The sequence below is a fragment of the Zonotrichia albicollis genome, chromosome 8 (assembly GCF_047830755.1).
Source record: "Zonotrichia albicollis isolate bZonAlb1 chromosome 8, bZonAlb1.hap1, whole genome shotgun sequence".
Lineage (NCBI taxonomy): Eukaryota > Metazoa > Chordata > Aves > Passeriformes > Passerellidae > Zonotrichia > Zonotrichia albicollis.
The window spans coordinates 15,759,377-15,778,705 of record NC_133826.1 but is presented as its reverse complement, the minus strand read 5'-3'; the positions used below and the strand labels follow the sequence as shown (position 1 = coordinate 15,778,705).

The 19,329-nt window shown below is 37.6% G+C and overlaps 1 non-coding gene across 50 annotated transcripts in view; it reads left to right on the top strand.

Moving 5' to 3' along the window:
- LOC141729846 (uncharacterized) overlaps nt 1-19,329 on the top strand; it is a 485,161-nt gene that overhangs the window by 10,401 nt on the left and 455,431 nt on the right. For 36 of the 50 annotated variants that reach the window (XR_012581342.1, XR_012581334.1, XR_012581343.1 and 33 more), the window contains one exon: nt 615-17,115. The exons of the other annotated variants lie outside the window; for them this stretch is intronic. This is a non-coding gene — a transcript (uncharacterized LOC141729846). The remainder of the gene's footprint in view (nt 1-614; nt 17,116-19,329) is intronic. 50 annotated transcript variants of the gene reach the window in all.

Below are 19,329 nucleotides of genomic sequence, written 5' to 3'. Positions count from 1 at the left end.
TTAACTTTCAAAGTTTGAAATACAAGGTAGCACATCCTGATAACAGTGCATGAAGAAATAATTAATTGCTGTGAAATGGAATGGTGCTTTATCTTAAAGCAGTGGAAATTTTCTTTGAATTAATTAAAAGTACATATATGAAATCTTTCTTGTTTCCTCAGGCAGATACATTGTGAGAGTATGCCTTGTGATGATTTGTACTGGTTCAGTTCTGCTCCTCTCTCAGGTTGCTTTGTTGTGTCTTTGTAGTGATTTCGATATTGGAAAACATCTTTACCATTTTATTTCTCATCCCATCGAAAAGGCCTTGTTTTTGTAATGAAACATAATTGTTTCAAGCCTGAGCCAAACAGCAGCAGTCCCAGGAAACAGTCAGCATGTGCACTGAGGGAGCCAGTACTTGATGTGTACTCCTCAATTTTTATTCAAGATGTACTCATCAGAACCTGGCAGTTTGCCACATGCAGTGGAAATAAATATTTGGCATTGACCACTTTTTCTTTAGGCTTCATCTTTGCTTCTGCTTCTGTAAACTTCCTTGCTTTCTAGCAGAGTAGGTATTTTTAAAAATGTTATGGATGGATACAAAAATGTGCATGTTTGTCTTTTTGCAGGTTACTGAGAGTACTGGTGCTGATCCATCTGATCTGAGCCTTTTCTCTGAACAACTTCCATAGGACAGTGCAGGACCTGCAGAGTTGTTGGGGTTTTTGGCATTATCCTGGACTGTTGGAGTTTTTTGGCATTATCCTGGACTTGAAGAGCTTGCTTTTCTTCCAAGTTTCTGAAATTTTGGTCTTGTGCACCTTCTTCATTAGACCAATGCTATGAAGTTTTAATTCTGTCAATGTCTTGTCGCATTTTGCATTTTATGTTATTTACTGTATGAGATTGCTTATTTCATAAGCTTAGTGCTGGATTGTGTGACTTAATTGGGCAAACAACTTATTCTCTTTCATCAAAAAATGATTCTAGATCTCCAAGCATGGATAACCTCTTTCATTTGGGATTGTAATAAAATCTAATCTTACTGATTATTCAACCCTTTTTGATCATACAGATGTTAACTCCCTGAAAGAAATAAATGCCACACTTTTTTCTTTTCTTTTGGTTTGTTTGTTTTCAGTACATTCTTACCATTGATGATTTTTGTAGTTCATTCAGGTTTAACTCCTTCTTAAACTTTCTTTCTTATGATTCTTATTATCATATTCTAACTTCTGTGGTATTTCCATGGTTGGCCTTCTCTTAGCTAATTGAAATTAACTGATTTTCACATTCCCCTCTAATCAAAAATAGTGTCTGTTTTAGTGGCATGTACTGTGAAAAAGAAAACCAGCGTGTGGCTTCTCGTTTCTGCATATTTCCATGCTGACAGGTAAAAAAACATTCTACTCAGTTGTTCTACTCAGGTTTAGGCTTTTAACCTCTGATACCATATGATCTTCAGGAATAATTTCAGTCCTGTTATTGTAGCTAATCTGAAATTATTTTAATTCCATCTCTTTAATGACTGCAGAACAGATTGTGGACTATTTGGGTGCTTCTTTCCAGATTTACTGCCACCAAAGCAGAAGTTGACAGAGAAGCATTTTTTCAGTCCATCAAGCTCTCCATGTCTGCATCCATGTTTCTGTGAAATTGGGAATCAAAGCTTTAGAAGCAGAACATCTGAAACAGAATTAGGCATTCTTATTCTGGACAGGTGGAATCACATGGGATTTCATTAGCATACCTAAGGATCCTTTTGTAGAAGTCCTGACTGTCTCTGCTCTGTTGTAAAGACAAGCAGTAAAAAGGGTAAGTACAGAGCAGAGAAGTGACACTGTACTTAGCTTTTGCCAAGACTTCTGATACTTCCCCTGTTTATTGCTAATGTGAACTTCCCACTGTTTAATTAAACATGGCTGCTCAGAGCATCCTATTTTCTTATCAGATTCCAGTCACAGCAGCTATTCTCAGACTTGACAGACTGGCAGCTGGAGATATGAACCAGGCATAGCAGGGAAAAATTTAGGTGTTCAAGGACTTCTAGATCTCTCTTATCTTTTCAATTGCTTCTCTTTTTTTCCCTTTTTTTTTTCTTCTGTGTTTCTAAACTGAATTTTGTCCTGTTATTCTCCTAAAGTAGAATTGTGGGGTTTAAGTTTTCCCTCCTCTCCTGGGAGTAAAAAGTGGGTTGCGATATGCGAGATGATTTGCATATTGTAAGAATGCAAGAATAAGGGATTGCAATGGAGGCAAACATTCCCTAGAAGTGGCATTTTTCAGTCTGCTTTTTGGGTTTAGCATTAGATTTGTGTGTTGGAGTATAGAACTGGACATTGTAGAAAGCTCCAACAGAAAGACAGGATTTCCTTCTGAAGCATATAGATCTTATTTAACAACGCTTTTCTGGAAAAAGTCTGTATATTGTGCCCACAACAAGCAAGACAAGTAATTCAATCTCTGATTAAAGGTCCCAAAAAAGTTCTTGTGGGAATTGAGCTGAGATATATGTGCAGATGTAGCTGCTATATGTATCAGAATGTCTTGTGCAAACCAAAATTAAAAGTTGGTAGTTACTGTATTTGAGCAAATTTAGAGTCTGGGAGGCTGATGCATCTGGATCATACAATTTTGTGTGTGTGAAGAGGTAACAGGCCTGTGTTACATTACAAAACTGTAGGAGGATGCAGTGTCCCACAAGGCTATAGGAAATGCACCTGACTTACTGAGAAACAGAAACAACATCTGTGGCTTTCTAGCAATGAGATTGTTTCCTAAGGTGCAAGGATGTTTTGCTAAAAAGAATGGATAGATGATGTTGAACTTAGTTTGAAATTTATCTCCTTTAAACATAGTATTATGTCATGTTTGCTGTAAGACAGTAACCACTCTCTGCATGTTCTCCTGCAAACAGGTCTGCATCATGAATTTCCTGTGCACCATCCCCTTTATTGTTTGCTGCTTCTAGGGCTATTGAAGTGCTTCCCAGTTACAGACTTAATTCTACAGCTCACCCACCTTGTCTCCATGTAACTTGCCATCCTCACAAGGTTGCATATCTGATCTTATGACTATTTTCTTTTCTTCCACACAAGAGGTGACTTTGAAATGACCTAAAACAATTGCTTTACTGTGTGTGGCAGTTAGGGAAGAACACTGGGGTTATGGTGCTCAAATAGCAGGGTCTGCCACTCATGTGAGGATAAGGAAAATTGTGGATTCTCAGCCTCTGAAAACAGATAGATCATACTTTTCTAATTGAGTTAAAAGCTTGAAGACTTGGCAAAAATAACTGGGTATTAGTTTGCTGAAAAGAAATTTGGCAGGGCTGATGGGGAAGCCAGGAGAATCACCAGCAAATGTGTTAAACTGATTCTAAGCAACCAAAGGATAGCTCTCCTCATTACTTGTGTTAAGTCTCTGTGGTCACTTGGAGAAGAATAATGTGACAAATAACAATCCAAATGGATCAGTCATATCATCAGTATATAATCATATAATCTTGCTTGGTTTCACTCCTTGATTGGGAAGATAATTAAGTATTAAAGGGTTGCATACCTTTGCAATTTCTGTTTCATTTAATTCAGAAAGTGCAGTAGAGAATCTCTGCTTTTCAGAAAGATTTAACAGCAGCATACAGGCAAAGGAGGCTGCACTGCAGCATGCAAATGGTGACTATGGTCTTAGCACTGCAGAATCCTGTTTGAATTGAGTAAATCCAGTTTATTAGGCTAAGTATACACAGATTATCTGACTAATTTATGTATAGTAATGCTACTGTTGTTTCTCGAGGCCTGTCCCTTTGCACATGTGCTTTAAAGATGGGACTATCTTACGGCATTCTTGTGTGCTTTGCCAATTATTTTTTATTTCATCCAATAAGTCATCTTTGAAGGTAGGGTTGCAGATAACTTTCCTGTTTGTTCTGAGATTCCCAGATGTCTAAAGGTTGTAGAATATTTTATGTCAAAGCATGGAATCCTATCTAAAAAGAAGACTTCAGTCATAATGCATCTTTTGCTGCTTAGCATCAATGAGTTGTTAGCCCACAGAAAGTCAACAGGAAATAACCTGGCTGTTAATTAGCTCATTAGCATCATGTAACTAAAAGCAGAATCAGGTTTGTATTTCAAGAAAGTTCATTTGTAGAAGATAATTGAAATAACAGGAGTGGTGGTTTTTTGTTTCACCTTATGTAGATAAATTAAAAAGATAATACTTTTGTCCTTACAGTGAGTTCTCTGAAGGCCACTAATTTCAATTCAAAAATGCCAAAGTTTTTGGGTTGAATTAGAAACTTTTCCTAGAGCATGTTAATAGCTCTCCAATGAAGGAGCAATGTTCCCTTCTCCGCAGGGCAGTTCACTTTATCCAGTTTTTTTTTTTAACCATTATTGGTGAAGACACTCATGGCCAAGATATCACCGGCTGTGTATTTTTCTTACCTTTCTGCTCTTAATAGGAAGTTGGGGTCCTCTGACTATCTTAGGTTGATTTGATGTTGTTTTTGTAAGTGGAACAAACTTTTTTAATCAGTAAATCAGAAAAATGGATGGAACTTGCTTTCCAAAACTATTTCCAGGGATAGTGGAAAGCACTCAGTGGAGGCTTTTGTTAATTTAAACTGTGGAGTTGGCAGCCTTGGCCACTCTCTTCCCCACTAGGATGGGGAATATAAGCTTTTCCATTCCTGCTATAACCACACATTGTGTCACTGATGACTGAATGGCTAAGATGCAAGGATAAAGGAAGTAGCTGAATTACTATGCTTATTTAATCTTCTTTTAACTATTGAGATGTCAGGAATAGTGGCAATTGGAAAAATTGTAACTGTGGTCTTGGCATTCATATGAATGAAATGTCACAAATGAGTTAAATTCTGTATAATGACCTTCCTGCAAGGATTCTAATTCTGCTGGTTTGACTTGGTCAGAAGCTGCTGTATAGAAGACCCCATAAGAACTCTAGGATCAACGGTTGCTATTTGCCTCAGTTCAGTAATTGTTTTCTTTTATGCTACTTTTTAGAGTGCTCTGACAAGGAAGGAATGAACAGCTTATCTTATCAAGATTTATAGTCAATAGCTTCTGTAGTCTTGTGAAGAAGACATCTGCTGTGCAAATAGCAAGGTTAAAGTGATTGCACATGAAGTAAATACAAACTTCAGCTAGTATTTCATCCTGAAAACCAGTCTGAACAATACTTAGATAACTTCATGTAATGAAAGCCCTTTCATAATCTTGACCCATATACAATTTTGTCAAATCCAAGGTCAGATAGAATTTAAAAAATAAGCTTTATTTGAACTTCTGTAACCATGATTTCACAATTGTAAGCATGCTCTTTAATAAAAAAAAGAAAAGCACTAGTATTGTGTTGTGGGTTTTAAAAAAATTCTTACATAAGTCTCAGAGTTTGATCACTTGTAATAAAAAAGAAAGTATTATCTATTTGTTTAGGAAATATCTTCTAAACCATTGCAGCAGCAGACAAAAGGAGTTCATTTGAAATTGATTAATGTGCTATAAGTACCTGGAATTGCTTGGTCTAGTCACTTTGTTGCTTTCTCATCTCTCTGAAAAATCAAATGAAACATCTGAAGATACCTGATTGATGCAGTCAGCTTTGTACTGATATTACAGTGTATTTCAGGAAATGTTCAAAGTGGGGCAATAATTTTCAATCTATTTTCAAGCATGCTGCAGTAAAGTTTTTCTATCAGATTATACAAAGTCCATTTCCCAAAGAGCTGTGGATTTGTGTGTTGTGCATTTGTATTTGTGGGCAGGTGCTTCTATGTATGGACCTTTATAAATATGTATGAGAAAGTGATGTGTGGGTGATATTGCCTACTGCTGTAGTGTGCTGAGGTGCATTTTTTTCTCCATAACCCATACTGCCTCTTTTGATTCTGTACAAGCTTTAATTATTTTTTTTATTATTATTTTATTTCCTCAGAAACCATGTGTATCTTGGTTTCATTTCATAAGGTATGTACAAATTTTCCAAATCTTGCTGCAGAATGTTTCAGGACCAAATCCGGTAATTCATTGGTAAGAATGTTAAAGTACAGGAAACTGTAACAAAGAAGATTATTTTTCTCCTAAATAGAGAATTTAGACAAGATAGTATTACTAATTCCTCTATTTGTTTTTCTCAGCTTGTGAGGAAAGCGTGAATTACCTTAAATTTTCAATTCTGCAAAGTCTTAGATGTGGATGTGATGTGGCCAAAAGAAGTTCATGCACCTAAGCTTCCTGAAGCTGTATAAAAATCTTACTGTTGATTTGGTTTCTTCATGAAAGCATTCAGTGAAATAAAAGCATAGCCTTTAGTATCCATAAGCTGTAGATGCAAACTCTGCAGGAGATCTTGAGCTGCAATAAAGGTGGAAATACAGAAAAACTTTAAAATTGCCTCAGGAACCCCCTCCAGTTCCTAGCAGAATGGCTGGCTGCTCGCCATGCTGTCACTGGCTGCTGGCCAGCACCAGGGCTCTGTGACCCCTTCTGACACAGCTCCTGGGGGCTGCAGGATGAGTTAATGCTGCTTCTGGCACCTTTAATTAATCAAATTTTAAATGGGGATTCTCATCCACAGTGGTGTGACAAAGTCCATTGCTCTGAGAAGAAACCAGGAAAGAGAAACATTCTCTTAAATTTAGATTTTGAGAAGCTGAATAAAAGGAGTCTTTCTCTTCTGATCAACCCCAAAAACAACACTGTTGGTGTCTTCCAACAGCATGAGAAAAGAAATAACTGATTTTACTAGCATAGTGCCACGATTTGTGTAGCATATCCTGTATGTGTACTCTGAAAGCTGCCTGATACATAGTTTTCAGTGTTGTTCTTTCTTGGTCTAAAATTCAATGGAATATCCTGGTTCAGGATGAAAAATAGCAGAGTACACTTAAGCGTGTACTTAACTTCCATTTACTGTAATGAGGTTAAAAAAAGGCTTATAAATTCTAATATGTGTAGGTATTCTCATGTAGAAATACTTAGGAAAGATAATTTCAAGGTACTAATCCTCAGTCTGACAGTCTTAAAAATTTATTGAACACATTTGTAAAAAGTGTTCTGCTGTCTTTTGAGAGCAAAGCAACTGTGTCTTGAAAATCTGGAAGTGGAGCACAAGCATGATGAAATTAGTCTCAAAATCATTGATATAAACTTTAAATAGGGTTGATTATACCAAAATTATTTCTTTTAAGTAGCTGAAGCAGTAACACAAGTGAATATTCTTTTGCAGTATAAATTGTGTTCAATTCAGTCTCTATTTGCTTGCTTATTGCTGCAGTGAAGGAGGCGAAACAGTTGCATAATCAAGTCTTTATTGTATTGGTGTAATTTGCATGTTTTCTTTATTGTTTCAGAACCATCACAAATTATTATGAAACACTTATTTTCATGCTGGATGGGTGATTGGAACTGCTGAGTGAATTTTTCCTTATTTTGGGGGTTGTGTGATAAGGAAATATAAAAAGGCACTCTAGTTTGTCTGTTATACAGTAAAGTATGTTCTCCTCTTTTTTAACCTTTAGCACATGCAGCCTGATTCTTTTTTGCTGAGGTGATTTTGTGCCACAGAAGTTATCAATAGCAGTGTATCCTGGACACCTTCCTTCCTACCACATTACTTGTACAAAATTGGACTTGTGTGAACTGGGCCATTGTTTTCAACTTGACTACATTTGCAGGGATGTGCTCTCTGTAAACTTGGCCTAGTGAGACCAACTGCGATGTAAATGGAAAATTCTTTTCTTGAATTCACTGCAAGTCTGAACTAGGCTTATAGTGGTACTATTTAGGCTGCCCCATGCTGTTTGAAAGTTTGCTCTTCAAAAAGAAAGGCATAATCAATAAAAAGGTTGTCTGTTGGTTGTGCGGGTTTTTTTTTTTGGTTTATTTGTGGTTTTGTTTTGTTTTTTTCTGTTTAGATATGGGGAAATGTCAATGGTTTGCTTAATAAAGTTGTTCCTGACAAGAGCAGCTCTCTCTTAGTCTGATACTGTTCTGAGGCTTGATTATCAAAGGCTGTTCTACTGCCCTGTGCTAATCCCAGATCAGTTTGTGGCCCTGTGTGTTTTGTAGTCCAGTGCCCCACAACTCCTCCAATCTCAAGTACACCACTCCTGTTCTCTGTGTGTGGCTAAATATTTTAAGCAAAGTTCCAAAATATCATAGTTTAAAAAAAAATTCTACCTTCAGTTTTAGGCTATTTTCTTATGGATTGTGACAAAAGACAGTAATTTTCAGTGTTCAGGTGTTTGCAGTTCTTCATTCAATCTGAATTCAATCATTTATAGAATGCTACAGTTTAGCTAAGGCATTTTTTTATGTGATAGTGTATGGCACTGTTTTTCTTCCAGTTCTCTGAATGTATTTCTTTTTCTAGGTTAAGGGCAATCCATTCCATATAAAACTGTCTTTTTTTAAAATTAGGCCTAGAGATGTTTGGCATGGCATCATAGCACTTCTTCCCCATTCTGTTTTTGTTTTGCAAAGTGACACGCTGGGTCTGTGCTTGTATTTCGTAGTGTTTGCCTTTGGTCGGCACTGTGTCAACGCAAAGCTTTAAAAACAATAAAATACTGACTTTGGGGGAACAGACAGGCTGAAGGACTGACTGTATATCTCTTTAATTTAAAATGATCACAATAGTCTCATATACAGTTTATATTAGCACCCCTATCAGCACTGAGCCACCTTCTCCCAGAAAGTACATCTTCCAGACCTCCTGAGTACATGAAACACTCTCCTCAAGAAAGCAATTTCCCTGCAGAATCAGTGAGCTTTGCCACCTCTTTGTCCTTCTTGAAATGTCCTGTGCTTCTGGCCCTTTAATTTCATGTGAGACATTCCTGCACTCAGGCAGCAGAGACAGCTTATGGCAGAGACAAATCAGCATTACAAGAAACATGTAATGAGCCATACAGCCTGCAGAATTCTGGACAGCATAAAGGGGAGACACTTAAAGACAGCTTTCTCAAAGTCATCTCATTAGCCTGGGAACCCGGGCTAAGAGATAAGAGAATTCTTAATCAGAGACTGGAACTTGCTTCTTTGTGTTTATTAGAAGCTTGTTTTTCTAAGGGTTGTACAGTGTATTTTCAAGGGGTCTGATAGCTAAGCTGTACTAACCTGACCTGTCTTGAGTTTCTATCATTACTGGTTGCAGACTGTAAACTAAATCCCAAATGGTAGTTCCATAAAACAGTAACTAGGAATATCTGAAAGTTACCAGAATTTAGTAAGTTTGGATTCTGGAACCCTTGCATTAGTAATCCTCTGAAATCAAATTGTTTTCACACAGGTAGTGCAACCGGAACTGGGCAGGGAATCCCATTTTCCCAAAAAACTTTTCTCCCATGACTATTTTAACATTAAATACAAAGGTAATGGAGGCTTAAGCCTCAGCTCCTGAGTAACAATTATACTTTTCCCTTCAAAAGTATGTTTTGGGACCAATAACTGAGATCAGTGTATAAGGATAGGAAGTATAATTTTGTGAGATTCCTTAAGTAACTGGAAAAAGCTTTTGTTCTGGAAAGAGGAAGTGTGTAGGTATGCAGGGGCGGGAGGGAGAGGGAAGGGTGCATAATAGTTCCCACTGTAGTGCAAACTATGCAGGAACAGAGCTATCAGCAAACTGGAAAATAGGAATCAGCTTTGCTTCTAAGGAAAACAACTCCCAGGAGGAAGCAAAAGTCCATATGTAATGCCATAACTGCTGATGTGCTGTTACTTCCCACAGCACAATGAAACTTCAGCTTGTTTTGTTTCTTAAAGAGGCACCCATGAAATTATGGAAATTCTCATATATAGAGTTTAACACGGGGCAGCTACTAATATAATGAGTCACCAACTGCAATGTGTGTTTTTCTCTGTTATTTATCTGCAGAGAGGGAGATAACAGCAAAAAAAGTCTCATGCAATACGGACTGAAGAGTTATTATAGCATTTTCTTAACCAGACCCCCTGCCCCAGCACAGTCTTCTAAGCCTATGACATGTCAGAGAAGCATCAGTGCAGAAGACGTGACAGTTTCTGAAGGAAAATTTTAGCCTTCCTTCAGTGTCTAGCTACCCTTCTTGAACCCATGGTTATAGATCTATATTTATCTTTGTTGGTTCAAAGCTTTGAAAGCTGTGTCCCTTATTTAACCAGTAAAAAAGTGCTGCTGCTCATGTCTTGGCTTCATTGAAGAGGCAGGAATAAATGTTCTCTTAAGACCCTGGTGGGTGGTTGACTTCTGTCCACCAAGGAAAAGTGGAGGTGCTGCTGTCCTGAAGCCAGATGTGACATGTGGCCAGGGAACCTAAGCTTTAACTGATACAAAGCTTTTGCCCACATAAATACCCCAAATGTAGTATTTCAAAATAGTTGCATTGGTAAGTATTTGAGGTTGTAGTTATGCTGCTGCTGTCACTTGAAGGAAGTAGGAAAGCTGGGGTGACATGAGGTATGATCTCTGCTTTATGTCAGTAGGAGTTTTATGAACATGAACTTACACTGCTGTAATCTGTTCTGTGCATTATGGCCCAGCTGTATTGGTATGGTGCACACCCCTGTAAGAGTCACAGTAGGAGAGTGCTGGGGTATCCCTGCATGGGAGTGCCTGTAGAATGAGCAAGTGGCAGGCACCTTTCTGATTCTTATTTTCTCGTTTTGGCTACAGCTTCACAGTGGAGTTTGAGGCCCTTGCTTACAGAGTAAGGGAGAAATTTATAATCCTGCAATATCAGGGTTTTGCACATAGAGCTCTCATCAGGAGGCTGCTGTCACCGCTGCTGGGAACAGGTTGATGTCTGAGGTGCAGCCATGGAAAATACGTTAGTTGAACGCCCCCTAGCTGAAATAATTTTCAGAACATGGCTAAGACAGTTTTCCTGGGGATTTCAATATAAAGCTGGGAGGAATTCCACGTTCAAGCTTCCTTGTGTTTTGGTTTCAGCTCAGCCAAGCAGTTACTCTAAGGATGGATACATTTTAGTTCATATACTGATCATTTTAGAAATGTGTCTTGCATTAAAAAAGCAATTTTCATTTTTTGTTCCTTTTAATTAAGTTGGTACAAATTTGGACATATGAGGCTGTGCTTGCAAAACTCATCTGAAAGCTAGATTGGCATAGATGTGTTCCTACTTTAGAGCCAAATAAAGCAATCCTACAAATACAAGTATCATAGAGCTCTGTGCTTTCTCTGGTGTCACAGATTGCAGGTACTTCTCAAAGCAAGAGAGCTCTGCTTTTTCTTTTAGTAAATTGACTGAACTTTGAATAAGCCAATAGCTTTGGTTTCATCTTCATTTAAGTGGACATTTTAATGTAGAGAAAGAAAAGAAGGAAAACCTCTTTCTATGTAGTTAAGACTTTGACTTTATTATATACAGAGATGGCATTAATTTTACCTCTTCCTTGATCAGATTGCTCAGCATAGGAATTTCTCAGTCTGCCAACACTGTATACATTCAGGAGAAGTTTTCATATATCCAGTTAATGAATTATTTCTGTTGCCCATATTCTATCTTTCTCTCCCTCTCTCTCTCTCCATGAGTCTCATTCTTAGTATCATCTTAGAGGGGAAAGACATGGCCAGTGACATGACAGTTTAAAAGCCCCAAAGCTGCACAAAATTAAATATCTCAGGTGATACACTTGACTGCTGCTTGATTTTGGACAGGCTCTCCTGTGAGAGTTTCTTTAACCATTAAAAAAGTATCACTTGGCTAGGAAGTGGGTGATAGGCTTGTTAAAATGGTCATACAGTCCTTCCTTTGCAGTGCTGACATCACTGCTTGCACACAGAACTGAGTTTTTGAAGATGAAGTTGTATTGTAACAGTAGATTAGCCTGGTAGTTGCAAAAATCAAGTTATTGAAGGTTAGAGACTTCCTTTCCTGACATAATCAAATGAGGTTTTGTTGTCTTACTGTTTTCTGTGCATGTAAGAATGCATGAAAAGGTGGACTGTCACCACAACCTGTCTATGTATTATTCTTTCTCAAGCAGAGTATACAGAACTGAGCAGAAGTAATTGATAATAGACTACAGCAAATGCTGTCTTCAAATTTACAACAAGCATAACAAAAGTATATTCAGCATGTCTCAACTGCTAATCAACAGCAGTTGTGAGAAAAAAACTGACACAAGTTCAGTACTTCCATCCCCTCCAATTAGTGCTGAGCAAAACCTGGTCTCCCTTGTATTTCAAAAGGCAAAAAGTAAGCTTTTAATCAACTTGTAAAACAACCTCATCTTGGCATTCTGCAGAATCCATAAAAGCAGCAAAAAGACACAACCCCTATTTTTCCTTTGTGGATCACTGTTATGCTCAGAGATCTCTTTTCTCATGGTTACAACTGCAGTAGACAAGTCCAAAAGTTGATGTGCTGTCTTTTGAGGCCCCTGGTATTTTTTTGCATCTTTGGGGAAACCAAGACTAGGAGCCACATGATAGAGTACCTGAAGGCATAAGGTAATAGCTCCTTTTTAGCTGCAGCTACCTACATTTTAATGGTTCCAGGTGTATTTCCAAAAGTACAGTGTTTTGGGTTTTTTTTTAAATGAAAACCAATGAGATCAAAAAGTGAAATTTGGAACTTACTTTTGCACAGTTCTTTATGAAATGTGATCAGAATATGGTCTGTTAGTAAGACTACAATACAAGGCATGGCAATTATCTGAAAAAAATCCCTTTATGTTCTCACAGGGTTTTTTTTTCCTGTATTAATTATTCTTTATTGTAATTTGAAAAAGGACAAAATTACATTTCCTTCCTTCCTTCCTGCCTGCCTGTCTGCCTGCCTGCCTGCCTCTCTTTGGGAATCACACTGATAATAGGCTGCTAAGTAGTAAGGAATTAGTTCATTTATCAGCTCATCCATTTTAAAGCAGTTATCTAAAGCATGCTGCATATGAAAATCTCTAACAACTACACTGGTACTCGTAGTTTTTACATAAACAAAGAATTGGTGGATGCATCTTTAGATATATTTTGTGTATACTACTTTCAGTTAAGAAATGAATTTGCTGATAAAGCACTTGAGAAGATTATTAGACTTGAAAAATCAAGAAAAATACACAAGTTAGAAAATAGCTTATATGTATCAGTCTTGCAAGTCTTGAATATGCTGTACTACAATGATTATTGTCAAGCATTACTGAACTACCTACCTGCACTAAAATGAAACAAAGGTGACACAAAGTATGAACTGCTATATTAACATTTCTGAACCGTTATGAACTAATTCCACTACCACCTACTAATTAGTTACTGAAGCCTAAATCTAATACAATTGCTGTTTCATATCAAAGTAGCAAACCATTATAAAGGAACAGAGGAAATTAAAGTTTAAGCTGTATTAGTTTAGCATGTGTTTAAATCGTGCTGCCAAATTACTTCTGCGTTTAGCTAAATAGATAACTTTAGTCATGAAAGCTCAGCAAAAGAACTTGATTCAGTACTTAAATACTTAAAATCATACAAGTTTGAGTGCATAACACTGAGACAGGATTTTGGCTTATCCCTGCAACTGGCATTTTTACAACAAAGATCTTTGTTTGGATCCCAATTCTTAAAAAAAATCTAGTTCTAGACCCTTCTGTAACAAAATATCAATACAAAGTCCTTCTGTTACAGGCACTACAATAGCATGCTCCTATTACAAACAGATGGGTTATCTAAGACTCATTAGTGACTCAACCATGAGGTTTTGTTGCCTTTAGAGTGTAATCAATCAGGAGGAAGAACTATTTGGTGCTTGTCTAGTGCTTTAGTAATTCATTCCTTATAGATCCTCATTAGAACGGAAAATTACAGCCGTAGCAATGTCTTAGTTTCAAGAAACAGAAGCATCTTTTTCTTTCCTCTCTTTTTAAAATAAATGCCCCATGGTTGTAGGTGAAGGGCATGCACATTGGAAGAAAAGCATCAAATGGCTGCTGGTAACTTATTAATTGCATTTTTAGCCATTGCGGAAGTTCCCTGCTCTACACAGCTGTGCTGGTTGCTGCTTTCAGTTCTCTCAGTACACTGATACAGGAGAAAGAACCAAGCCTGAGGATCAGTTACTACTGGAAGTAATGACATGTGATGTTATGAAGGGTCATGGGCATTGCAGCATTTATTTCCTTTGCAGACTGTTTTGTAAAAAGGGAAAGGAAAATAAAAAAATTGGAAATCTTGCAAAATCAAAAGTCAGAACTCATAGCATTTCACATTATTTTCCTACAGAGGGCAAGAAAATTTGCCATGATTTTTACCACCGACACATTATACTATGAATTCACATCTATTAAAGTTTAGTGCAAATCTAACTCAGCTCTGCAAGTGTGAACAGTGTTTGCATGGTGGAAGAAATATTAACAGCAGGCCTCTGTGCTGGAGTATGCATGTCCTCTAGTGGAACCACTTGCTCAGTCTCAAGTGTGGGCTGAAGAAGAAAGAATGTGCAGGCAGAATAGGTGTCTCTCAGAAGACAGGATTAAATGAGAGGTTTCTCTCTCTGAGGTGGCTGCTCTGTGGCCACCTGTGTGTGATTATTTTCCTGTAACCACACTTCCCCATAGAGATAACCACAGAGCTGTATTGCCATAGTGCATCTCTTGGCTCTCCCTCTCGCTGTAGTCTGTATTTCTAGTGGGAAATACAGATCAGGCAAAGAGCTTCCATAGATCTGAAGAAAGGTCCCTTGCTTGACCAAGGAGTGTGAATGGCTGATAACATGCCAGTGTTAGGCCAGACCTAGGCAGGCCAAATTCAATCTGTAGTGCAACAGCACTAAAGCTGATGGACATGGTCCCATTTGCATAACACATGCAGAAGTTTTAGACTTCACTGCTCCTGGCTGTCAGTCTGCTCCTTGCACTGGTGTTACCACCTCTGAGACAAAGCTAGCACAACAAGATAGGTGAGTTTGCATCTCTACTTATATACTTTTCAGCCTGATGGACTAATGCAAATTCAGCTTCATTGTTCATGTAAATTAAGATATCAGAGTTGGACTGACTAGAGAGAGGTGTGGACTTTTATCTTTCTGCTGTCCTTGCTTCAGGGAACAGCCTGTTGCAGAGATAGGTAACTTTTAAGGGCAGCAACACTGATTTGCACTAATAAACTTGTGGAGCCTTCTCTATGCAAGCAGTACATTTGAATTATTTTCTTTAACTATTAAAGGATCTTCAACACATCTTCTCAAAATTAACAAGAGCAAATTATGCTTCTGCAATATTCTTAAGAAACAGTTTTTAGGTAACTCGTGGCTCTTAATGATTACTGGGACAGCTGACCTTGGATTTATATCTAAAGCTATTAGAATTTTGACTGTCTCTGATTGCCACTTTAAGTGATAGTCAGATCAACATGTATATTTAGCAAGTCTAAGTTTTTGGAAGCTGCTTGAGATTTGACCTTGCTTTTTAAATTAGTTTAATTTAAATAATTTCACAGATCTAATTAGGGTGTGAGAAAATCACTTCAACTCACCTCATTTGACATTAGTTCATTAAAGTAACTCATGAAGTTTTGTCTATTGTTATATATTACTGTCAGTGCTACATGAATAAAGATTCAAAAAGAGAATTGGCCTAAACAGAAACTATAAACCAGTGAATCATGTGGTCTTAATTTTACCTTGGCCAGCAATTGTCATGTGTCACTTCTAAATAAAAGAAACCCAGGAGGGAGAAAGGTCTGAAGGGAGAAATAGGAAGAAAAAAATCTATGCTATGTTTGTAGGAAACACCATTTAATCAGCTAGACCAGTTAATAACTCTTGCTGCCTTTTTTATTTGTCAAGGGCTCAATATTTTTTCAATATGAGGTCTGCTTCAGTGTGCTTTAAATGGCAGTTTATAATTAATGGTACTTGAGCATCTCTTATTTCAAAAATTCATACAACATTCTTGGTTACAATTTATACATGATTTTAAAGTATAATTAACGTTCAGCTTTACAAGATATATGCAAACAGATATGCAAATTTGGAAATAAATATGCAAACATATAAAATGTTGTTGAATTAAGTAGTCCTTAACATTTTTAATGAAATCAATATTTTATTCATATTTTGCACACAATTTTGAGTACTTAGTGGTTTGGTAGTTCTCAGACTTTTGTGGACCAAGGCTGCAGATTGATTCTCTTGTGGCTCATCTTGTCTTCCACTCTCCTGAACCTCATACTTTATGGAAAACAGGAGCTAATCCAAACCCCTCTAAACTATTTGGATTTTTTTCAGTTATGCTTTGTGGATATTTGGAATAGTAAACTTTAAATGTTGCTGAAACAGTTGAAAATAATCTTTATAAAAACTTTCATATTGAATCACATTAAAGGTTTGTCTAGCCCAATATCCTATTCCTAGTAGTAGCTAAATAAAAAGGGAATGATATGAAAATATACATCAAGTATATCACCTCAGTGCTTTTGGAGCACATAGCCAACTGAATCCATAAATTGGTTGGTTTTATATATATATATATATGTGTGTGTGTGTGTGTGTGTGTGTATTCTATCTTTGTATTTGTATATATAAAAATGAGAAAAAGTACTGAAAACTTTTTTCACAGGAATGTAGACTGTTGGTTTGTATAAGCTATGATCTATAAATTTTACACAGCTCTTCTGAAAAAAGTTGCCCTAAGGAAAGGGATTCCACATTTCATTTAATTTCTAATTCCAGCTTTTGCAAGTGTTGAGCCAGTTGACAATGTGGATTTTTGCTGATCTGAATAACATATATATGGATGTATACATATATTCTGGACATACATATGTATATGTTGTCCCTGACTGTGTTGGTAATACACCAGTTTACCTGTGTCTTTTGAGTGATAGAGATCCCAACCCCAAATACACTATTACAGATGTGGTCTAACAAGTGATGAGTTTCTCCTCCCTCAGTCTACTGATTATGGTGTCCCCACAGTCCAGCATGATGGGTGCTGTCTTCACCAGATATCATGTGAGCTCACTGCTGCAAGCAAGGACACTGCCCCAGCCCAAGAAATGGATCCTGGCAATCCCTGCAGCCCCTGAGGACTGGCATCCTCTCCTCAAGAGCTCATACAACCCAAATGCTACCTCCAAAGGACATGTAGTTAAGATACCCAGATAGACAAGGTATAAAGATGTGTGGAATTTTGTATTTAACTGATAAGACAGGAAAATTCTCAGGAGTCCTGAGAGAAAATCAGGGTTCTGGATGTAGTTGCTAGTAAACAACTAGCTATTAGTACTGGGAGACTGATGGGTGCTTGACAATTGTCACAGACTGAACTAGGAGTCATAAAATGTAGGTACTTCAAACTACATCCTTTACAGTGTAATGAGAGAATGCATGCTGAGGAGAGGCACCAGGAGAAGTTGAAGGGCTTGGTGTTATAAAGGCTGAAGTAACAGACAACATATGGAGGCAAGTTTCCATTCTGCCTTTATTTCCATCCCAAGCATGCTTTAAGATTGCATATTGTTTAACTACTGAAAGAATTTCTACAACTGGAAAAAAATTGCTGAAATGGTCTGTTTCTTCAGACACCTAAAGTCTTCCATCTAGATTCTGCTGTTAGGCTGGCTTGGACAAGCATTGACTTAGACTGAGGGAATTTGAATACCTGAGCATACAAATGTAGAGTGGATGAGTAAGGAAGGCATAGAAGATTGCATTCAAGTCACAATGCACCACAGAATGTAGGAGGTGCACCCTGTTCAACTTCCAGTTTCAGAACCTGGGTAAATGTTTCGTTTTAGCCTTCATATGCTACAGATGCCATCAGTTAAAGAGTAAATATTGTTCCCTATCCTTGGTTTGCAAGATTACTAACCAAAATCACATTCCTGGGCTTTAATTCACTTACGGTTACTACACAAACTTGTTACATACAAAAAGAGTCATGCTGAAATCTATGTTGTTGATCATATAAGAGTTGTGCATTTTAATAAAGTTTCTAGATTTGGTCACTTACATTTTTTTCAATACAACCTAGAATATGTTTCATTTAGTTTACGTTGATGCATAAGTAATCAAAATCATAATTATATTGCTAAAGAAACATCACTTTAAAATAGACATATAAATGCTGTTTTGATCATTGCAAACTGCTACTTGCAGTGCAGTGTTTCAGTTATGAGATGTAGAAAAATTCATCTGCCTTTGCAGGTGCATACTCAAAATGCTGTTTCAGGGCAAGTAGTGCTATAGTATTTTTCTGAGAGATGGTGATTGATTTATTACTACAGGTATAGTGAGTGAAAATCAATTCAGCTGCTTCCCTGTACATCTGTGGTAGTTACAAAGTTTTCAGAGTACAATTCACTGAAAGAAGTAAGAGCCTGGTATACTTAGCAAACCTGTGTTCAGAGCTGTGCAACACCCTCTGCTTTCATACCAAATAACATTGGTCTTTAAAAGACTATACCTGTACACTTGCTCATATATTTTTTATTCTCACAGCACACTTCAGTGCTGGGTTCTTGCAAGATTTTGTTTCTGTGGGCTGGATTTCATTTCAGCAGATTGTGCAATCCCCTCTTCCTTCTATTGTAACTGGTTTTGAACTGTCTGAAATTCACCACTGGCTTTATGACAATCTGAAAATTAACAATGGCCCCTTACTTGCACAGGGCTATGTGATTCACAAATTCCTCACTTACCTGATACTTCTTTTCCCCTTACTTCCAGCCAGGCAATCTTGTGTGCTTTTTAAACCAGTGTAAAGGCAGTAAAATGTGTATACATTGAAACTTTTTCTTCCTGGCACTGTATCACTTGGAAAGCAATCTGAGGCTTTTCCATAGGCTGATGTATTGGCAGTAACTTAAAAAAACCCCCAAAAATATAAAAACATGATTTTTGATTATGCTATAAATTGGGATTTTTTTCCTTCAGGCAGGCGGAAGGACATGCCAGCTGGACCTTATATGTTGGCTGTTAAAAAGCTTTAGGAGCCAAAATTATAATTAGCTCACTCATATTGAAATATGTTCTCCCTAGCTGCTTTATTTTTTTGCCAGAGCCTGATGCAATTTCTGAAAGATGCAATTTCCTTCAGCACAGGAAATACGCATCATACAGTTGGCATGAAGCAAGCACCCGTGCAGTGGCTGTTGCAGTGCTTGCAGGAGGAGGGGATGCATCTGCTCCCTGGTGCATTTCCAGGCTGTCTGCCTGCAGGGCCTGGTGCAGGAGCTTGCACCGGCTGGGACTGCTCAGTGCACCAGCTGCAGGGATCTGCACTCCAGGCACAGGGGCATGAATTGCCCGACTTGCAGGAAATGCTTGTTAGAAGCAATCTGGGTGAAAAGCAGGGCTAGTCCAGCAACACATCATCAGTGCAA